We start from the raw sequence: 18,288 nt of genomic DNA, 5'->3' as shown, positions 1-18,288 counted from the left end.
GGAGAGAAGGATTACTGAACAGACACTATATATATATTCACTCAACGATTAGGCCTATACTATCGGAATATGGAGCCTTTGACTTTTATTTGTATTAACAAAAACATCACTTACGTCAACTTTAAACACATTATGCGTGTTTAACGTTTACCGTGCGTATAGAGCTCAATTGGTTTGTGTGAATATTTACTCATTTAATATTTAAATGACAAAGATGTATGAGGTATTACATTGCTGCAATATTCGCTGTCTAAATATGTCTATAACAGTCTCTAAATAGATGTATTTTTCCATATATATCTGTCCATACACTTACTGTATATATAAGGCAATCATACTTTTATTCAAGACCTTACCATGACTTAGCCCGCCCCCCACCAAGACCTTAAATGTACTAGCTTGTCTCTGTTTGAGCCCATATACATCACTCAGACTAGAATGAATGAATGTCATACACTGTTCCTCATACTGAAACGGATCAGATATTCCAAGGCCTTGCAGAGCAGATTGATCCAGCTATATTATTAAACGATGATTCAAGCTGAACCAGAGCTCAGATGTCACAATGTCAAATGTGCACATTAACCGCTGGAAGCCATATAGTGCTTTCATGACATCATAATTGCATTTCAGGCTCACATATTAGCCAAATCAGATGCTCCCATTTGTTCTGGTTTTGTCTGTAGGATCTAAGTTTTCCTCTGGGCTCAATTATTGGGCATGGAGAAGGAAATATGAGATGGGGGAAGGGGCCTGGTTTTACAGTGGTGGAAAGTAACTAAGTACATTTACCTACTGTACATTTAAGTACTGTAGGGCTACTTAAGTATAATTGAGAAATTTCCAATTTCCAATACATTTACTTCTACTCCTTTACATATATTTTGCAGCTTTAGTTACTACTAGCTGCTTTGTAGATTGATTATTATTACAAAACATGCATTATTAACCTGTCCACTTCGACTCTTTCGGCCATTTGAAAATAGACGATTTACAAACTCGCGTGCGAACTCGTAGATCTGCTATTTTCTTTTCTTTTTAAAAACAATTTTTATCCCACGATTTTTGTACCCATTTTTTTCACCCTGCAGTGTCAATAATTGTCTAGTGTAATCCTGGGCACTACACTCCCTCCGCCAACCTGGGGAGAGCAACGGACTGACCTCATGCTTCCTTACATGCATGAGGAGTCCAAGCCGCTTCTTTTCACCTGACAGGGGAGGGTTTCCCCGGCCACACGTAGCGTGTGGAAGGAACACGTTTTTTCCAACCAGTTCCTTACCCCTCCATTAAAGCCTGGCCAGGGGGAGGCAGTTTAGAGACCAGGATTACTGCATGTTTTTGTGAGGTATATCCTAGGACCTAGGACCTAGGACCTAGGACCTAGGACCTAGGGGACACAGGGAGAACATGTGAGGTATATCCTAGGACCTAGGGGAGAACATGTGAGGTATATCCTAGGACCTAGGACCTAGGACCTAGGGGACACGGGGAGAACATGTGAGGTATATCCTAGGACCTAGGAACTAGGGGACACGGGGAGAACATGTGAGGTATATCCTAGGACCTAGGAACTAGGGGACACGGGGAGAACATGTGAGGTATATCCTAGGACCTAGGACCTAGGACCTAGGGGACACAGGGAGAACATGTGAGGTATATCCTAGGACCTAGGAACTAGGGGACACAGGGAGAACATGTGAGGTATATCCTAGGACCTAGGACCTAGGGGACACAGGGAGAACATGTGAGGTATATCCTAGGACCTAGGAACTAGGGGACACAGGGAGAACATGTGAGGTATATCCTAGGACCTAGGAACTAGGGGACACAGGGAGAACATGTGAGGTATATCCTAGGACCTAGGACCTAGGGGACACGGGGAGAACATGTGAGGTATATCCTAGGACCTAGGACCTAGGGGACACGGGGAGAACATGTGAGGTATATCCTAGGACCTAGGAACTAGGGGACACAGGGAGAACATGTGAGGTATATCCTAGGACCTAGGACCTAGGACCTAGGGGACACGGGGAGAACATGTGAGGTATATCCTAGGACCTAGGACCTAGGGGACACGGGGAGAACATGTGAGGTATATCCTAGGACCTAGGACCTAGGACCTAGGGGACACGGGGAGAACATGTGAGGTATATCCTAGGACCTAGGGGACACGGGGAGAACATGTGAGGTATATCCTAGGACCTAGGGGACACGGGGAGAACATGTGAGGTATATCCTAGGACCTAGGGGACACGGGGAGAACATGTGAGGTATATCCTAGGACCTAGGGCACACGGGGAGAACATGTGAGGTATATCCTAGGACCTAGGGGACACGGGGAGAACATGTGAGGTATATCCTAGGACTTAGGGGACACGGGGAGAACATGTGAGGTATATCCTAGGACCTAGGACCTAGGGGACACGGGGAGAACATGTGAGGTATATCCTAGGACCTAGGGGACACGGGGAGAACATGTGAGGTATATCCTAGGACCTAGGACCTAGGGGACACGGGGAGAACATGTGAGGTATATCCTAGGACCTAGGGGACACGGGGAGAACATGTGAGGTATATCCTATGACCTAGGACCTAGGGGACACGGGGAGAACATGTGAGGTATATCCTAGGACCTAGGAACTAGGGGACACGGGGAGAACATGTGAGGTATATCCTAGGACCTAGGACCTAGGACCTAGGGGACACGGGGAGAACATGTGAGGTATATCCTAGGACCTAGGGGACACGGGGAGAACATGCAAACTCCGCACAGAAAGACCCTTTTGCCAACCACACTATATTTTCAAAAGATTTTTATACATTTGAAATTATGGGACATTCATGCATAATGAATGATAATTCTACTTTTGGTACTTTTATGTACATTTTGATACCAATACTTTTGTACTTTTACTCAAGTAAAATTTTGAATTCCAGACTTTTACTTGTAAGAGAATATTTCTACATTGCAGTATTGATGCTTTTTTTCTGACCTGAGATCAGATTCTAAAAATGTCTTTAAATCCTGACAGTTTTCTGAAAAAGCTATGTTTCTATGTCAGTGGTTCTTCGATTTTTCAATAGCTAAAGCATAACATAATGCTAACAGCAAAAGGGGTTCCCGCCCAAAATGGCTATTTCCGAACGCGCCCTAAGTAACAAACAAATACTTTTTTTCACCACTGCAAGTGGTTTATACTCGTGTGTCGCCAGCTGAAGATGAAACGGCTAAATGTACAAGCTCTTGTGAGTTTGTAGATCGGCTGTTTTTTAGCCGGTGACACACAGACATGCAATGAAAGATCAATGTGGTAAAATAGGGCCTTGTGGGGCATATTGACACCATCAGATCTGTACTGTACAGTAAGGGCTAACTGGAGTGATACATGAGATGTCACTGAGGTCAAATGGCAAATGTCAGAATGGGTGTGTGTGACCGTGTGTGTGACCGTGTGACCGTGTGTGTGTGTGTGTGTGTGTGTGTGTGTGTGTGTGTGTGTGTGTGTGTGCGTATGTGTATACGCGTGTGCATGTGCGGGGGGCTGAGTATTGCTCTCATACTGCCAGAAAATGCAAATGGATCTGGGGGAGGGGATGGGGGGGTGGTTGGGAATGGGCGATTGGGTGACAAATTTTCAATCCATATCCATATATACATACACACATGTATACAGTCGTTGAAGCTGGGTTGAACCGCCAACGCAGTTCAACTCTTTGGAAAAGGTTCAACTTGGTATTTCAACCACAGATATTTTATCTGAAATATTTGTGGTTGACTTTTTTTCAAAGCGCAATCGCACGACGAGCGATTTTGTTTGAACCGAGAGAGTTACAGTGATGTGGTGTTGGCGATGTTGTTGGTAAGTTCTCTCCCTCTCCCTCCTTCTCACACACACACACACAGACACATACAGTCGCACACACATGCAGTCACGCACGCACACACACACACGCACACGCGCACACACACACACACACACACACACACACACACACACACACACACACACACACACACACACACACACACACGCACACACACACACACACACACACACACACACAGATCAGACAGACTGTATAGAGGAGGTTATGTCCTTGTCATAAAACAGGGACAGAGGCACCCCCAGGGGGGGGAGGTGCAGCCGTGGTGTGGCTCAGTACAGTACAGTCTATCTGATTGTCACAGCACTGTCTGTCACACTGGGAGAGTGAAGTGCACTTCATCAGCAGCACGCGCGTGTTCACTGCCTCTGTCACATAGGCTACTATACTGTACACCTGTTTATACAATTTACAATTGAGGCATTTAGCAGACGCTCTTAACCCATTTTGACCTGAGATCAGATTCTAAAAATGTCTTCTACATCCTGACAGTTTTCTGAAAAAGCTATGTTTCTATGTCAGTGGTTCTTCGATTTTTCAAAAATAGCAGTGGCGCGCTACAAGCTTTTAGATCTGCTATTTTTCAATAGCTAAAGCATAACATAATGCTAACACCAAAAGGGGTTCCCGCCCAAAATGGGTGCAGAGCGACTTACAGTAAGCGAGAGGACAACACAAGGTAATATGTACATCAAATGCATAGACCAACCAAGAACGGTCAGTCTAACCGTAGAATATCCAAATAAAATCAATAAACTGTACATTGAAACTGTAAACCCTATACAGTAGGATGCCAGACGGGTCAATAATGACCTGGCATATCTGTCTGCATAACATATAACATGCTATCTAAATTACATTTTTAGCCTTTGAATATGCCTTATAAGGTCCCTATTTTGGGCATGTCATTATAGGTGAAATTCTTTTAATAGGCCTATCTCACAGCCCCCTTTCCACGCCCACTTCCGGTAGATAGTGGTGTCATTTAACATTAGGCATTACCACTTTTTTTCTCCGGAGAATCTAAGTACATTTCCTAATGTTAAAATGTCAAAGACCGATAATAATATGAAGAAAACACAATGGTATAACAACTCAAATAAGTAGAATAAACCTTACCTTTACAAAACAGTAGTTTGTAGCTTGTGATGTGAAATACCTCTTTTAACATGGAAGCCTATGGACCGCAAAAAAAATAACACCACTAGCCCCAAAAGGGGGCGTAAAAAGGGGGCGGGGAAATGCTGTGAGATAGGCCTATTCTTTAATGTTTTCAACGTAAGACTAACAGATAAGCGTGACAGATTGTGTCCTTGCCCGAGTTTGGTTATATATTTTACTATAATACCACACCAAAAGTGTTTTTTGTAGGGCTGTTATGCTCATGCCAAAATCTACACAAATCATTTACAGTAGGCCCATGACACACCAAAGGGCATATATACTGTAGCAGTGGTTTTGTCACTTACTTATACAGTATGTCCCATAATCCCATTATATTTAGCAAAGATTTACTTTGACTTTGATGTCAGTGCTTGAGAATCAATTAATGCATGGAACTCGTTTGCATTTCCAGAGGCACACAGTATGTAGCCTACACAGCAAAATCCAGCATTAATTTAACTAATTTTCATACATAATGCGAAATATTTGATTGTCCCCTGCAGGGGGGGAGGTGAAGTGACTTTTACAGCTTCATCCAGCAGATGGTTGCTCAGATGGCTTTGATGAGTGCACAGAGGAGGAGGAGGGGTTAAGTGTCCTGCTCAGGGACACTTCCAACACGTTGATTGGGTGAGCTGAGGGTCGAACCGTCGACCTCCCTTCCAGATGGCCGGTCTATACCCATTCTGCTGCTGTAGAACCATGATGGACGTGCAGGCTGTCGGTCTGAAACCTCTTAGTTATCTCCATATTCTAACCTTTTAGTTATATTTTATTTGAAAGGAGCCAGCTGAGGTGGTTCGGGCATCTGGTTAGGATGCCTCTCGGGCGCCTCCCTAGGGAAGGTCCTCGACGCACGTCCCACTGGGAGGAGACCCCGGGGGGCAGACCAAAGGCGCAGTTGGAGGAAACACATCGACTCACTGGCCTTGGAACGTCTCGGGATCCCCCCAGGAGGAAGTCACTATATGTTGCTCTGGAGAGGGAAGTCTGGAGCACTCTGGTGGAGCTGTTGCCCCCGCGACCCGACTACGGATAAGCGGTTGAAGATGGATGGATGGATGGATGGTAAATGAATGCCCTACAGGCCTACATCATACTACAGTGTGACACACAAAGGCATCAAAAGAAGCAGATCCACAACTTGTGACACACTTTGAGCTTGTAGATAAGATAGATATAGGGATAGGGAGTGAGGACAGGCCTCCTCCTTGGTTTTTCTGTCAAATTTAAACAGTTTGGTCCTCTATTTTCTTTGACCAAAAAAAAAAGCTTGTCAAAATAACTGGTCAAAACAAATAGACGCATACATGGTAAGACATTTATTTACGATTAATATTTTGTATTATTTTCAATCACAGGATACAGAAAGAAATCTACAGTGCAGTAACAATTAAAGCAGGAATAAAGGAAAAACAGAATGCAAAAGTGAACAGTAAAGTAAAAATACAAGAAAAAAACATACATACATAAAATGAAAGAAAAAGAAAAACAATAGAAATAATAAGGCGATGGATATTCATTGAAATTCAAATACAGTTCATATAATTCATAAGTCTGCTCAGAATGGTAAGACATTTATAATTTAGTCTTTTATATCTCACATAAAGATTCTTGTAACACTGGGGCATGCTTGTGCTAGATCAGGGGTGCCCACACATTTTTGACGTGAGAGCTATACTTTCAAAATGACCAGCTCAACAAGATCTATCCACCGGAAGAACAAAAATATATACCATTGCTGAAAATAGTATAAATATGTAATGTACCTGAGGGGGCTTTAGAATATAGCGGAGCTGTCGTTACGTATAAGATAAATGCACTTGGAATGGGAAATAGAGGGGAAAGAAATGGAATAAGTAGGGTTTTTTTGTATTTCATTTGTAATGCTACCAACGTTTTTGGGCACAGCAACACTCTTTAATACTGTCCAATACATACTTAGATGGTGAAATTATGACAGGCAGTTATAAGCAAAATATGACAATAAAAAACACTTTTGAAATAGACACTCATGCTTTCTAAGGTCTGATTTAGGGCCCTAAGGATGAATACAAAATCAATCAACATCCTAATACTGTCCAATAATTAGATAGGGTGATTTGGGGCCCTAAAGATGAATACAAAATCAATATCAACATCTTAAAACTAAAATGTTGAATTGTGGGTTTGAGCTCACATGCCCTTTTGATGTTTATAAATCAAGCCACCTCAATTTAAGTGACATATGCCAAAAAAATATTTTTTTTTTCTTGTTTCTTTTTTCCTGTGCTAGATGAATTCCTTTGAACACCTTTCTTCAAGTTAGTGGCCCAGACTGGACAGCTAAACCCACTTTCTTCAAGTTAGTGGCCCAGACTGGACAGCTAAACCCACTTTCTTCAAGTTAGTGGCCCAGACTGGACAGCTACACCCACTTTCTTCAAGTTAGTGGCCCAGACTGGACAGCTAAACCCACTTTCTTCAAGTTAGTGGCCCAGACTGGACAGCTAAACCCACTTTCTTCAAGTTAGTGGCCCAGACTGGACAGCTAAACCCACTTTCTTCAAGTTAGTGGCCCAGACTGGACAGCTAAACCCACTTTCTTCAAGTTAGTGGCCCAGACTAGACAGCTAAACCCACTTTCTTCAAGTTAGTGGCCCAGACTGGACATAGCTAAACCCACTTTCTTCAAGTTAGTGGCCCAGACTGGACAGCTAAACCCACTTTCTTCAAGTTATAGGCCCAGACTGGACAGCTAAACCCACTTTCTTCAAGTTAGTGGCCCAGACTGGACAGCTAAACCCACTTTCTTCAAGTTAGTGGCTCAGACTGGACAGCTAAACCCACTTTCTTCAAGTTAGTGGCCCAGACTGTACAGCTAAACCCACTTTCTTCAAGTTAGTGGCCCAGACTGTACAGCTAAACCCACTTTCTTCAAGTTAGTGGCCCAGACTGGACATAGCTAAACCCACTTTCTTCAAGTTAGTGGCCCAGCCTGGACAGCTAAACCCACTTTCTTCAAGTTAGTGGCCCAGACTGGACAGCTAAACCCACTTTCTTCAAGTTAGTGGCCCAGACTGGACATAGCTAAACCCACTTTCTTCAAGTTAGTGGCCCAGACTGGACATAGCTAAACCCACTTTCTTCAAGTTAGTGGCCCAGACTGGACAGCTAAACCCACTTTCTTCAAGTTAGTGGCCCAGACTGGACATGGCTAAACCCACTTTCTTCAAGTTAGTGGCCCAGACTGGACATAGCTAAACCCACTTTCTTCAAGTTAGTGGCCCAGACTGGACAGCTAAACCCACTTTCTTCAAGTTAGTGGCCCAGACTGGACAGCTAAACCCACTTTCTTCAAGTTAGTGGCCCAGACTGGACAGCTAAACCCACTTTCTTCAAGTTAGTGGCTCAGACTGGACAGCTAAACCCACTTTCTTCAAGTTAGTGGCCCAGACTGTACAGCTAAACCCACTTTCTTCAAGTTAGTGGCCCAGACTGGACAGCTAAACCCACTTTCTTCAAGTTAGTGACTCAGACTGGACAGCTAAACCCACTTTCTTCAAGTTAGTGGCCCAGACTGGACAGCTAAACCCACTTTCTTCAAGTTAGTGGCCCAGACTGGACAGCTACACCCACTTTCTTCAAGTTAGTGGCCCAGACTGGACAGCTAAACCCACTTTCTTCAAGTTAGTGGCCCAGACTGGACAGCTAAACCCACTTTCTTCAAGTTAGTGGCCCAGACTGGACAGCTAAACCCACTTGCTTCAAGTTAGTGGCCCAGACTGGACAGCTAAACCCACTTTCTTCAAGTTAGTGGCCCAGACTAGACAGCTAAACCCACTTTCTTCAAGTTAGTGGCCCAGACTGGACATAGCTAAACCCACTTTCTTCAAGTTAGTGGCCCAGACTGGACAGCTAAACCCACTTTCTTCAAGTTATAGGCCCAGACTGGACAGCTAAACCCACTTTCTTCAAGTTAGTGGCCCAGACTGGACAGCTAAACCCACTTTCTTCAAGTTAGTGGCTCAGACTGGACAGCTAAACCCACTTTCTTCAAGTTAGTGGCCCAGACTGTACAGCTAAACCCACTTTCTTCAAGTTAGTGGCCCAGACTGGACATAGCTAAACCCACTTTCTTCAAGTTAGTGGCCCAGCCTGGACAGCTAAACCCACTTTCTTCAAGTTAGTGGCCCAGACTGGACAGCTAAACCCACTTTCTTCAAGTTAGTGGCCCAGACTGGACATAGCTAAACCCACTTTCTTCAAGTTAGTGGCCCAGACTGGACATAGCTAAACCCACTTTCTTCAAGTTAGTGGCCCAGACTGGACAGCTAAACCCACTTTCTTCAAGTTAGTGGCCCAGACTGGACATGGCTAAACCCACTTTCTTCAAGTTAGTGGCCCAGACTGGACATAGCTAAACCCACTTTCTTCAAGTTAGTGGCCCAGACTGGACAGCTAAACCCACTTTCTTCAAGTTAGTGGCCCAGACTGGACAGCTAAACCCACTTTCTTCAAGTTAGTGGCCCAGACTGGACAGCTAAACCCACTTTCTTCAAGTTAGTGGCCCAGACTGGACAGCTACACCCACTTTCTTCAAGTTAGTGGCCCAGACTGGACAGCTAAACCCACTTTCTTCAAGTTAGTGGCCCAGACTGGACAGCTAAACCCACTTTCTTCAAGTTAGTGGCCCAGACTGGACAGCTAAACCCACTTTCTTCAAGTTAGTGGCCCAGACTGGACAGCTAAACCCACTTTCTTCAAGTTAGTGGCCCAGACTGGACATAGCTAAACCCACTTTCTTCAAGTTAGTGGCCCAGACTGGACAGCTAAACCCACTTTCTTCAAGTTATAGGCCCAGACTGGACAGCTAAACCCACTTTCTTCAAGTTAGTGGCCCAGACTGGACAGCTAAACCCACTTTCTTCAAGTTAGTGGCTCAGACTGGACAGCTAAACCCACTTTCTTCAAGTTAGTGGCCCAGACTGTACAGCTAAACCCACTTTCTTCAAGTTAGTGGCCCAGACTGGACAGCTAAACCCACTTTCTTCAAGTTAGTGGCCCAGACTAGACAGCTAAACCCACTTTCTTCAAGTTAGTGGCCCAGACTGGACAGCTAAACCCACTTTCTTCAAGTTAGTGGCCCAGACTGGACATAGCTAAACCCACTTTCTTCAAGTTAGTGGCCCAGACTGGACAGCTAAACCCACTTTCTTCAAGTTAGTGGCCCAGACTGGACATGGCTAAACCCACTTTCTTCAAGTTAGTGGCCCAGACTGGACATGGCTAAACCCACTTTCTTCAAGTTAGTGGCCCAGACTGGACATAGCTAAACCCACTTTCTTCAAGTTAGTGGCCCAGACTGGATTGTTGTGCAGGAATATGTAAAGTGTGATGTGATGCATTGCGAATCGCTTGATAGTGGTACCCTACGCACTCTACCAGGTGAGCCAAGCATGTGTGGATACTTTTGTGCATGAGTAAAAGTATATATCAATACTATACGATATAGAAATAGTCCATTTGAATTAAAAGTCTGGAATTCAGAATGTACTTGAGTTAAAGTATTGTTATCAAAATGTACTTAAATTAACGTACCAAAAGTAAAAGTACTCATTATGTAGAATGTCTCATTTCAAGTTTTCAAACGTATATAAACATCTTTTGAAAATAGCCGATCTACAAGCACACACTGCGTCACATCGCGTGCACTCGCTATAGAGAGTTGGGATGCGCGCTGAGTCAAGAGTGCACAATATGAACATCCCCAAGGCTATTATACTGTGTATAGTAACAGTTGAATGGCCATGCTGTGCAGCCACACACTGTGACACACACACACTGTGACACACACACTGTGACACACACACACGCACACGCACGCACGCACGCACGCACGCACGCACGCACGCACGCACGCACGCACGCACGCACGCACGCACGCAGGCAGCACACGCACACACACGCACACACGCACACACACACACACACACACACACACACACACACACACACACACACACACACACACACACACACACACACACACACACACACACACACACACACACACACACACACACACACACACACACACAGCTGAGCATTACTTTGGCTGGATTGCACTGGATGATGCAAGCCTTGCTTTCAAACGAGAAGCCCGAGAGCACCAGAGATTAACAAATGATTGGAATAGAAAACATGAGAGACTATCAAAGCCAACAGACAAAAAGATGGGTCGGAAAGACTTGGACATAAACATGCGGAGCCGGAGACACAGATCATTCCTTTTCAGTCTTGTGGTTCTCAACGTTTTTGGCCGGGGACCCCCGAAAATGCTTTGGCAACGTCTCAGGACCCCCGCCCCGCCCCGCCCTCTCCCGACCCCCAATATAAATTGACTGCTACAATAACCTTAATAATAGAGACAATACACCATAAATAAATACTGAAACCAGATATAATCATTAGGGAAGGTGTATGCATGTACTATGTGTACTATATGTAAACTCTTCATTTCCATTTTCCAGCCATTCAGTTGCATTCTTTTTTTTTTGGGACCCCCAAAATTATTTGGCGACCCCCCCGAGGGGTCGCGACCCACGGGTTGAGAACCCCTGTTGTTAGGCATCGTGTATGATTCAGAGAAGTATAGACTCCTCCTGGATGATCATGGTTTTGACCTGAATTCTAAATTATTTTATCCACTTAGAAATGTAAAGTTAAAAATCAAACCCTTTCTTTCCACCTCTGACCTAACTATTTACTCTTTATTTTATTCATGCACTGACTACTGTAATTCTCTCTAATAAAAAAGGAATCTATCTAACCATCTGCAGCCAGTTCAGAATGCAGCAGCTCTGCTTTAAAAGTTTTTAAAGTTTACCGAAATGTATTGTAAATGCTCTTTGGACATTAGCCACTCTGTCCCAATAACACTTCCTTATCCAAAGAATGAACTTGCTCACAAGCTTTTCTTCTTCTTTTTCTTTCTCTTTCTTTCTTTTTTAAGAAAAGTAAATAAATAATCCACAATAACAGTGTGACTCCAAGTGGATTTCCTAGAAACAAAGAAGATGGACAAGACATACTGTACACCTACTTTACTGTACAGAACCATGATTCTGTTCTGTATCCATGTTTTGGTTTAGATTGTAGGACAATGAATGGTACAGAGAGAGAGAGAGAGAGAGAGAGAGAGAGAGAGAGAGAGAGAGAGGGGGGTGAGAATAAAGGGTGGTATATTGGCCACTTAGGGAAACTGTGTGCATTTGTCAATGAGTCATGTGAGCCGTCTACTGTATATGAACGCAGCTCTGAAGCAGAAGCATGTCCCACCTCCCCATTCGCCACAGCAAATCCAACCCTCATCCAAAATACTCCATATTGGAATGGACATCAGCACGACATAACTGACACCCTGTGGTATCAGTGACTTTGTAGTGAGCAAAGATAACACAGTGTGGCTGCATGGCTTGTCTGTCTGCTGCGCAGGGCCGGATCTACCATATGGGTACTTTGGGCACGTGCCCAGGGGCCCTTGGGCACCAGGGGCCCCTCAAAAAAAAGAAAAGAAAACTTTTATTTTTATTTATTTTTGCTCCACAGAAAATGTCCCTGCTAATCCAAAAATGGTGTCTAACAAGATTAGTGTTTTATTGTTGGTGAGAAGGGCAGCTGAAAAGTGCAATTGTGTGTAAAGCAGCAACAATGCGCTAGATTGGCTGTCACTCTGGGGGGGGGGGGTAGGCGACCGGAAATAGGCCAATATAACGGCATAAAACTGCCCCAAAACGGCTCCGAAACAGCAAAAATGTTGCGTGCGCGTGAAGGGGGGCCCTTCGAGCTTCAGTGCCCAGGGGCCCTCAGAGGTGTTAATCCGGCCCTGTCTGCTGCGTGACGAACATACAGCATGATCTGCTACCTTTGTAGCTGAAGCCAAGCCAAGGCACAGAACACACCAGCGGTTCACAGCCTGTGGGCCCATTGGTGGTAGGTCGTGAGGCCCCCCCAAAGATTGTAGATAAAAAAATATGTGCATTTTTGAGGGCCGCTAGCCCCTCCTATATTGAGCTATAGTAGTAGATTCTCATCTTACACAAACATTAAAATGGTAAATGGTGCATTTATATAGCGCCTTTATCCATGCATAAAGGCGCATTACATTCACCCATTCACACACACATTCATACACCGATTGCAGCGGAAGCCATGCAAGGTACCAACCAGCACATCAGGAGCAATTTGGGGTTCAGTGTCTTGCCCAAGGACACTTCGACATGTAGACAGGAGCAGCCAGGATTCGAACCGCCGACCCATGGATCATTGGACGACCTGCTCTACCTCTTGAGCCACAGTCGCCCCATTCCCATTGACAATGAATGGAGAATTTACGTCATATGTGTCTGAGCAAATCGGTGTTTTACCTACACAAAGATTAATTCCCATTGACATACGATGATAAGGGCGCCCCTCACTTCCCATGGGTGTGAGTTTTAGTATAGTGTTGAAGCTGCACTAGTCCGTCTGTTCGTGCTCATATGACAAAGTGTGCTGTGGTGATGTCTTGAATGAATACACACAGGACCACAATGGAACCTTTTGTGGTATCCTTTCAGCACCATTGTATACCACTGTACTGCAAACCGCTAATAAAGTATTCAATCAATCAATCAATCAATCAAAGTCTCTAAAACAAATTAAAACTGTGGTTTTTGAGTGGTGCAAACCACTCCAACAACCATCTTTGTCTGTATCTATGTTTGTGTACATGTGTACGTGTCCGTGCAAAGGTGAGCATGGTTACTATGGTTAGTATGTGACGTCACTGACATAGCTGATAAGACTATATAAGACCTTGCACCACTCAGTTCACACGGGTGTGATTTTTTTATAAACACTTCACTAATAACAACAAAAGTCCATCACAGGAACAATGTTGTTTTTTCCCCCACAGTTTTGTTTATTCAAGATTTCAGGGTATACAGTAAATCAAAATAATATGACAATATATGTGACACACCCATACAGAACATACCAAAGAGATAACAGATACATATAAATGTCGTGACCACTATATGCAAAATATTGTGGTAACATAAAAGAAAAATTAATTGTATAGTCCTATGCTAACAGGGAAGTGACACTGATAGTTACAAACCACATAACCTGAATCAAGTTTTGAAACAAAAACAAGACAAACGTACGACAAGACAAGACAAGACAAGACAAGACACAACATCGACGACTGTGGCTCAAGAGGTAGAGCAGGTCGTCCAATGATCCATGGGTCGGCGGTTCGAATCCCGGCTCCTCCTGGCTACATGTCGAAGTGTCCTTGGGCAAGACACTGAACCCCAAATTGCTCCCGATGTGCTGGTTGGTACCTTGCATGGCTCCTGCCGCAATCGGTGTATGAATGTGTGTGTGAATGGGTGAATGTATTGCACAATCTATGTAAAGCGCCTTGGATAAAGACGCTATATAAATGCACCATTTATCATCACAGGAACAATGTTGATGAAATGTGTTCAACGTGCATACAGTATCACCTTACGACCCAACTGTCTGACATGAGTGGTCAGTTCATGGCGTGGGCCGCGAACTGGGGCCCAGCTGACCCAGAACAGGATTGGGTACCACTGCCCTGGGAGGTTGTTAGTGAGGAGATATGGGCCCTGAACACACACATCATGTGCTCTCAGACATGGTGTTATTGAGAAGCCCCTTGATATTCCAGTGGTCCTTCTTTGGCAAGCTGTCTTCCTGTCACTGCTCTGCTCTGATAGCAGGGCCAGGGAGCGAGGGGGCGGCTGGTGAACTGACATGGAACATGAAACCCCACAGGTGCCAGTCAAAGATGACCCCCTTCACCCCCCCTATGCTCTATGGCAGGGGTTCTCAAACTTTTTCATGTCCCAAAGGACCCCCAAATTGACACTCATTAGCCTGCGGACCCCCATTAGAAAATATACGCCAAGGACTCCCATAGGAGAAGATTTTTACGGCTCTAGCAGTGATTCTCAACCTGTTTAATTTCAAGGACCCCCATGGGTTTGACCTGAATTAGGCTACGTACGGTCCCCCATTTAATGGCATTTCTATCTCTGGGACCCCAATGCATAACGCTAAAATCAAAGTTAATTTAACTCTGAGAGTGTAAACCATTTTGTACACTCTCTGAGTTACAGACCCATAAGGGTCCATTTGGTTCCTAAATTAATTATAACTTATAACTCTCTCAAGGACTCCTAGGGGTCCCCAGACCCCACTTTGGGAACCACTGCTCTATGGAGACATGGAGGAGTGCTGTATGGACGGAGCTGGGGACACTGCAGGGACACTATTGTCCCAGACGCCCATTCTAAAAGCTCCTTCTTCTAAATCCTGATCAAAAACCTTCAAATATTTGTAAAAAAAACAAACAAGAAATGATCACATAGTGATATTTGTCAGGTGAAAGAAGCGCTGGTTTCTTTATTTAGTAACGGACGCTCCTCTCAACCGGCCGGTCTCAATCATAACATTACGTTACATAACATTGGGTGTCTCTAAAGATTCCTGTTACCTGCTTCCTGTTACCTGGTCATGTGACCTGAGTAACCCCAATACAGCAATGTGTATGGCAGCCAATCAGGACTAGGTCCTCAGTATGACTCATGTATGACTAGGTCTTCTACATTTTCATGAGCTATTGTTAGTCAGATTTCACCTGACAAAATAGACAACAAAATGTATGTTGCTATACTGTACATATAGCAACAACTACCCCAAAAGTGGTTCCCGTCCTGAAAGGTATAGTTACAAAGTATTTATGGGTTAAAACCTGAGGTCGATGAGGACGAAGTGATGCGCTATACAGTAGCCTATATATATATATATATATATATTAGGGTTAGGGTATATATATATATAGGCTACTGTATAGCGCGTCCTCATCGATGTGCTATTTTTGAATATCCAAAGTATAAAATAACGGTCAAAGTGGTTAAAACCTAAAATGACAGATGCTTTCCCTGTTTGGCACTAGATTTTCAGGCTGCTACTGTATGTGGCTTTCAAATCTAGACCTGTATTGCGCTGATCGTCATTGTCATGGCACACCCCTGAACAGTGTTTATGGAAAGTGGTGGAACATTTTGCTTTGAAATGTTTTGTAGTTTTTGAAATATTTCACTTTAATTAAGCGCCCAATGCATTCATGTCAATGGCAATAGGCTAGCTGCTAGCAGCACATTAGGTGCAATTGTGTTAAGGAGCAGCGCATGGCCTCTAGGGGTGGCGTACACTATGCTAGCGGCACTTTTAAACTCTTTCCTCACTCGGAACACCCCCTGATAGCACTATTTAATGACATTCCGTGGAGAATTAAGATTCAGATAATTACATTTGAGAGGCACATGATATCCAACCATCTGGGAATACACATTATAACACATTTAGAATAATACAATACACTGGCTAACACTGGAAGTGCGGAATCAGCCATTTATCCATGAGGCCCTTTATGCCTGTGACCCAACCGCAGTTCTCTGAGGAATTGTAAAATCAATTCCGTAATGGCCTATGGAGACCTAGCATATCATCCCATTATGCACACATAAGGAGGCTTAGAATAATCTCTAGACCACAGGATAAGCAGAGAGGACTGACACTCCTGCTTCCAACACGGGCTCAGAGATTCACTGCAGAGCTTAAGGACACTGAATTTGCTTCTAAACCTCAAGGTTCACCAACATTAGCCACTTTCAACTCGGTGTGTCTATTTCTGGGCATGTCATTATAGGTGTGGATATTTGTTTTTACTTTTCTTAAGAAAAAAAAGAAAAGAAAAACGACTCACAAGTTAATTCTTTGGATAATGAAGTATGATTGGGATAGAGTGGCTAATGAGCCCTGTTGTGCAAAGAGCGTTAATATCGTTATACTTTTTTTTAATTTAAAAGTATAAATGCCCTACTTCGTCATACAAGAACAGATCTACAAGTTCACTACACTTGTAGATTGGCTATTTTAAATCGGGGGAAAAAAACGACTCGACACCGGGCACTGCACTCCCTGTGATGGTGTGGAGCGCGTGTGTCGAATTTGAAGTCGGGTGGGGCGAACGGTTCTCGAGTTACGTGGATTACACACGTACAGACAGACAGAGACATGGTGCATTTATACATAGATTATTATTATTATTATTATCCAGGCACACGTTTACAATTCTAGTTCTAGTACTGTACTACAAACATCAAACGTCTCTGACCTGAGTAAACATTGTTTTAAATAGATAGGGAGCTCTCCATATATTAAATCTTGCGGACCATGGTCAGTCTGGCTAGAGTAACCCTGGATCAAGCCAATGAAGCTCTTTCCTATAGTATGGGATCTCTGACCCAAACCTAGTAGGAGCCTCATTAGTCTATTCTGTGCTGACTGCAACTTGACCTTGAGAAGCTTGGTTGATTTGCTTTTTGTTGCAATAAGTACAGTACAGTACAGTACAGTACAGTACAGTACAGTACAGTACAGTACAGTACAAAAAAAATATGTTCAAAGATTTGTGCCGCATTTTCACGATTTTTCAAAAATAGCAGATCTACAAGCTCGTAGCGCGCCACTCGGTGGCGCGCTATGAGCTTGTAGATCTGCTATTTTTCAATAGTTAAAACACCAAAAGGGGTTCCCGTACAGAATGGGCTAAGATTAAGAAAGAGAAAGAAATTAAAGTAATTTCAAATGTTCTTTTTCAACAGAATTTGAGCTGTGAGCTTACATACAGTATAGCTAATTTCACTATTTTGGGTCCCAGCAGGGAGACTTCAAATTTCCCTTTCGGGTCTTGGGCTAAAAGGTTTGGGAACAACTGCTATAAGGTGGTGGTGGTGGCAGTAGGCAGCCATATGAAAATAATTTAACTTGAGGCCAAAATGATGCGATTAGAATATGACCCCGCCCGGTCCAGTTGGCTATGTGTCTTGATAGCTGGATTTAGCTCACTGACCTTTGTGACCTCTAGTGTCTGCATGTATATGCTATCCTGGGTACACACACACACACACACATTCCTCAACTACACGTTCATGGCTATATTTACACAAAACACACACACCAGTGTGTGTGTGTGTGTGTGTGTGTGTGTGCATGTGTTTCCCTGTATACCCCCCCCCCCCCCCACACACACACACACACACCTGTCTGTGTGCGTGCGTGCGTGCGTGCGTGTGTGTGTGTGTAATCACTGCTCTCTTCAGTGCAGCTGTAACT

General features: G+C 43.9%; 1 protein-coding gene across 1 annotated transcript in view; it reads left to right on the top strand.

The window, feature by feature from the left end:
- Positions 1-18,288, top strand: part of LOC306939671 (carboxyl-terminal PDZ ligand of neuronal nitric oxide synthase protein) — a 450,703-nt gene that overhangs the window by 377,679 nt on the left and 54,736 nt on the right. The window lies entirely within an intron of this gene.

Source organism: Electrona antarctica (genome assembly GCF_951216825.1).
Source record: "Electrona antarctica genome assembly, chromosome: 16".
NCBI classification, from domain to species: Eukaryota; Metazoa; Chordata; class Actinopteri; order Myctophiformes; family Myctophidae; genus Electrona; species Electrona antarctica.
This window is presented reverse-complemented; position numbering and strand designations above follow the sequence as displayed.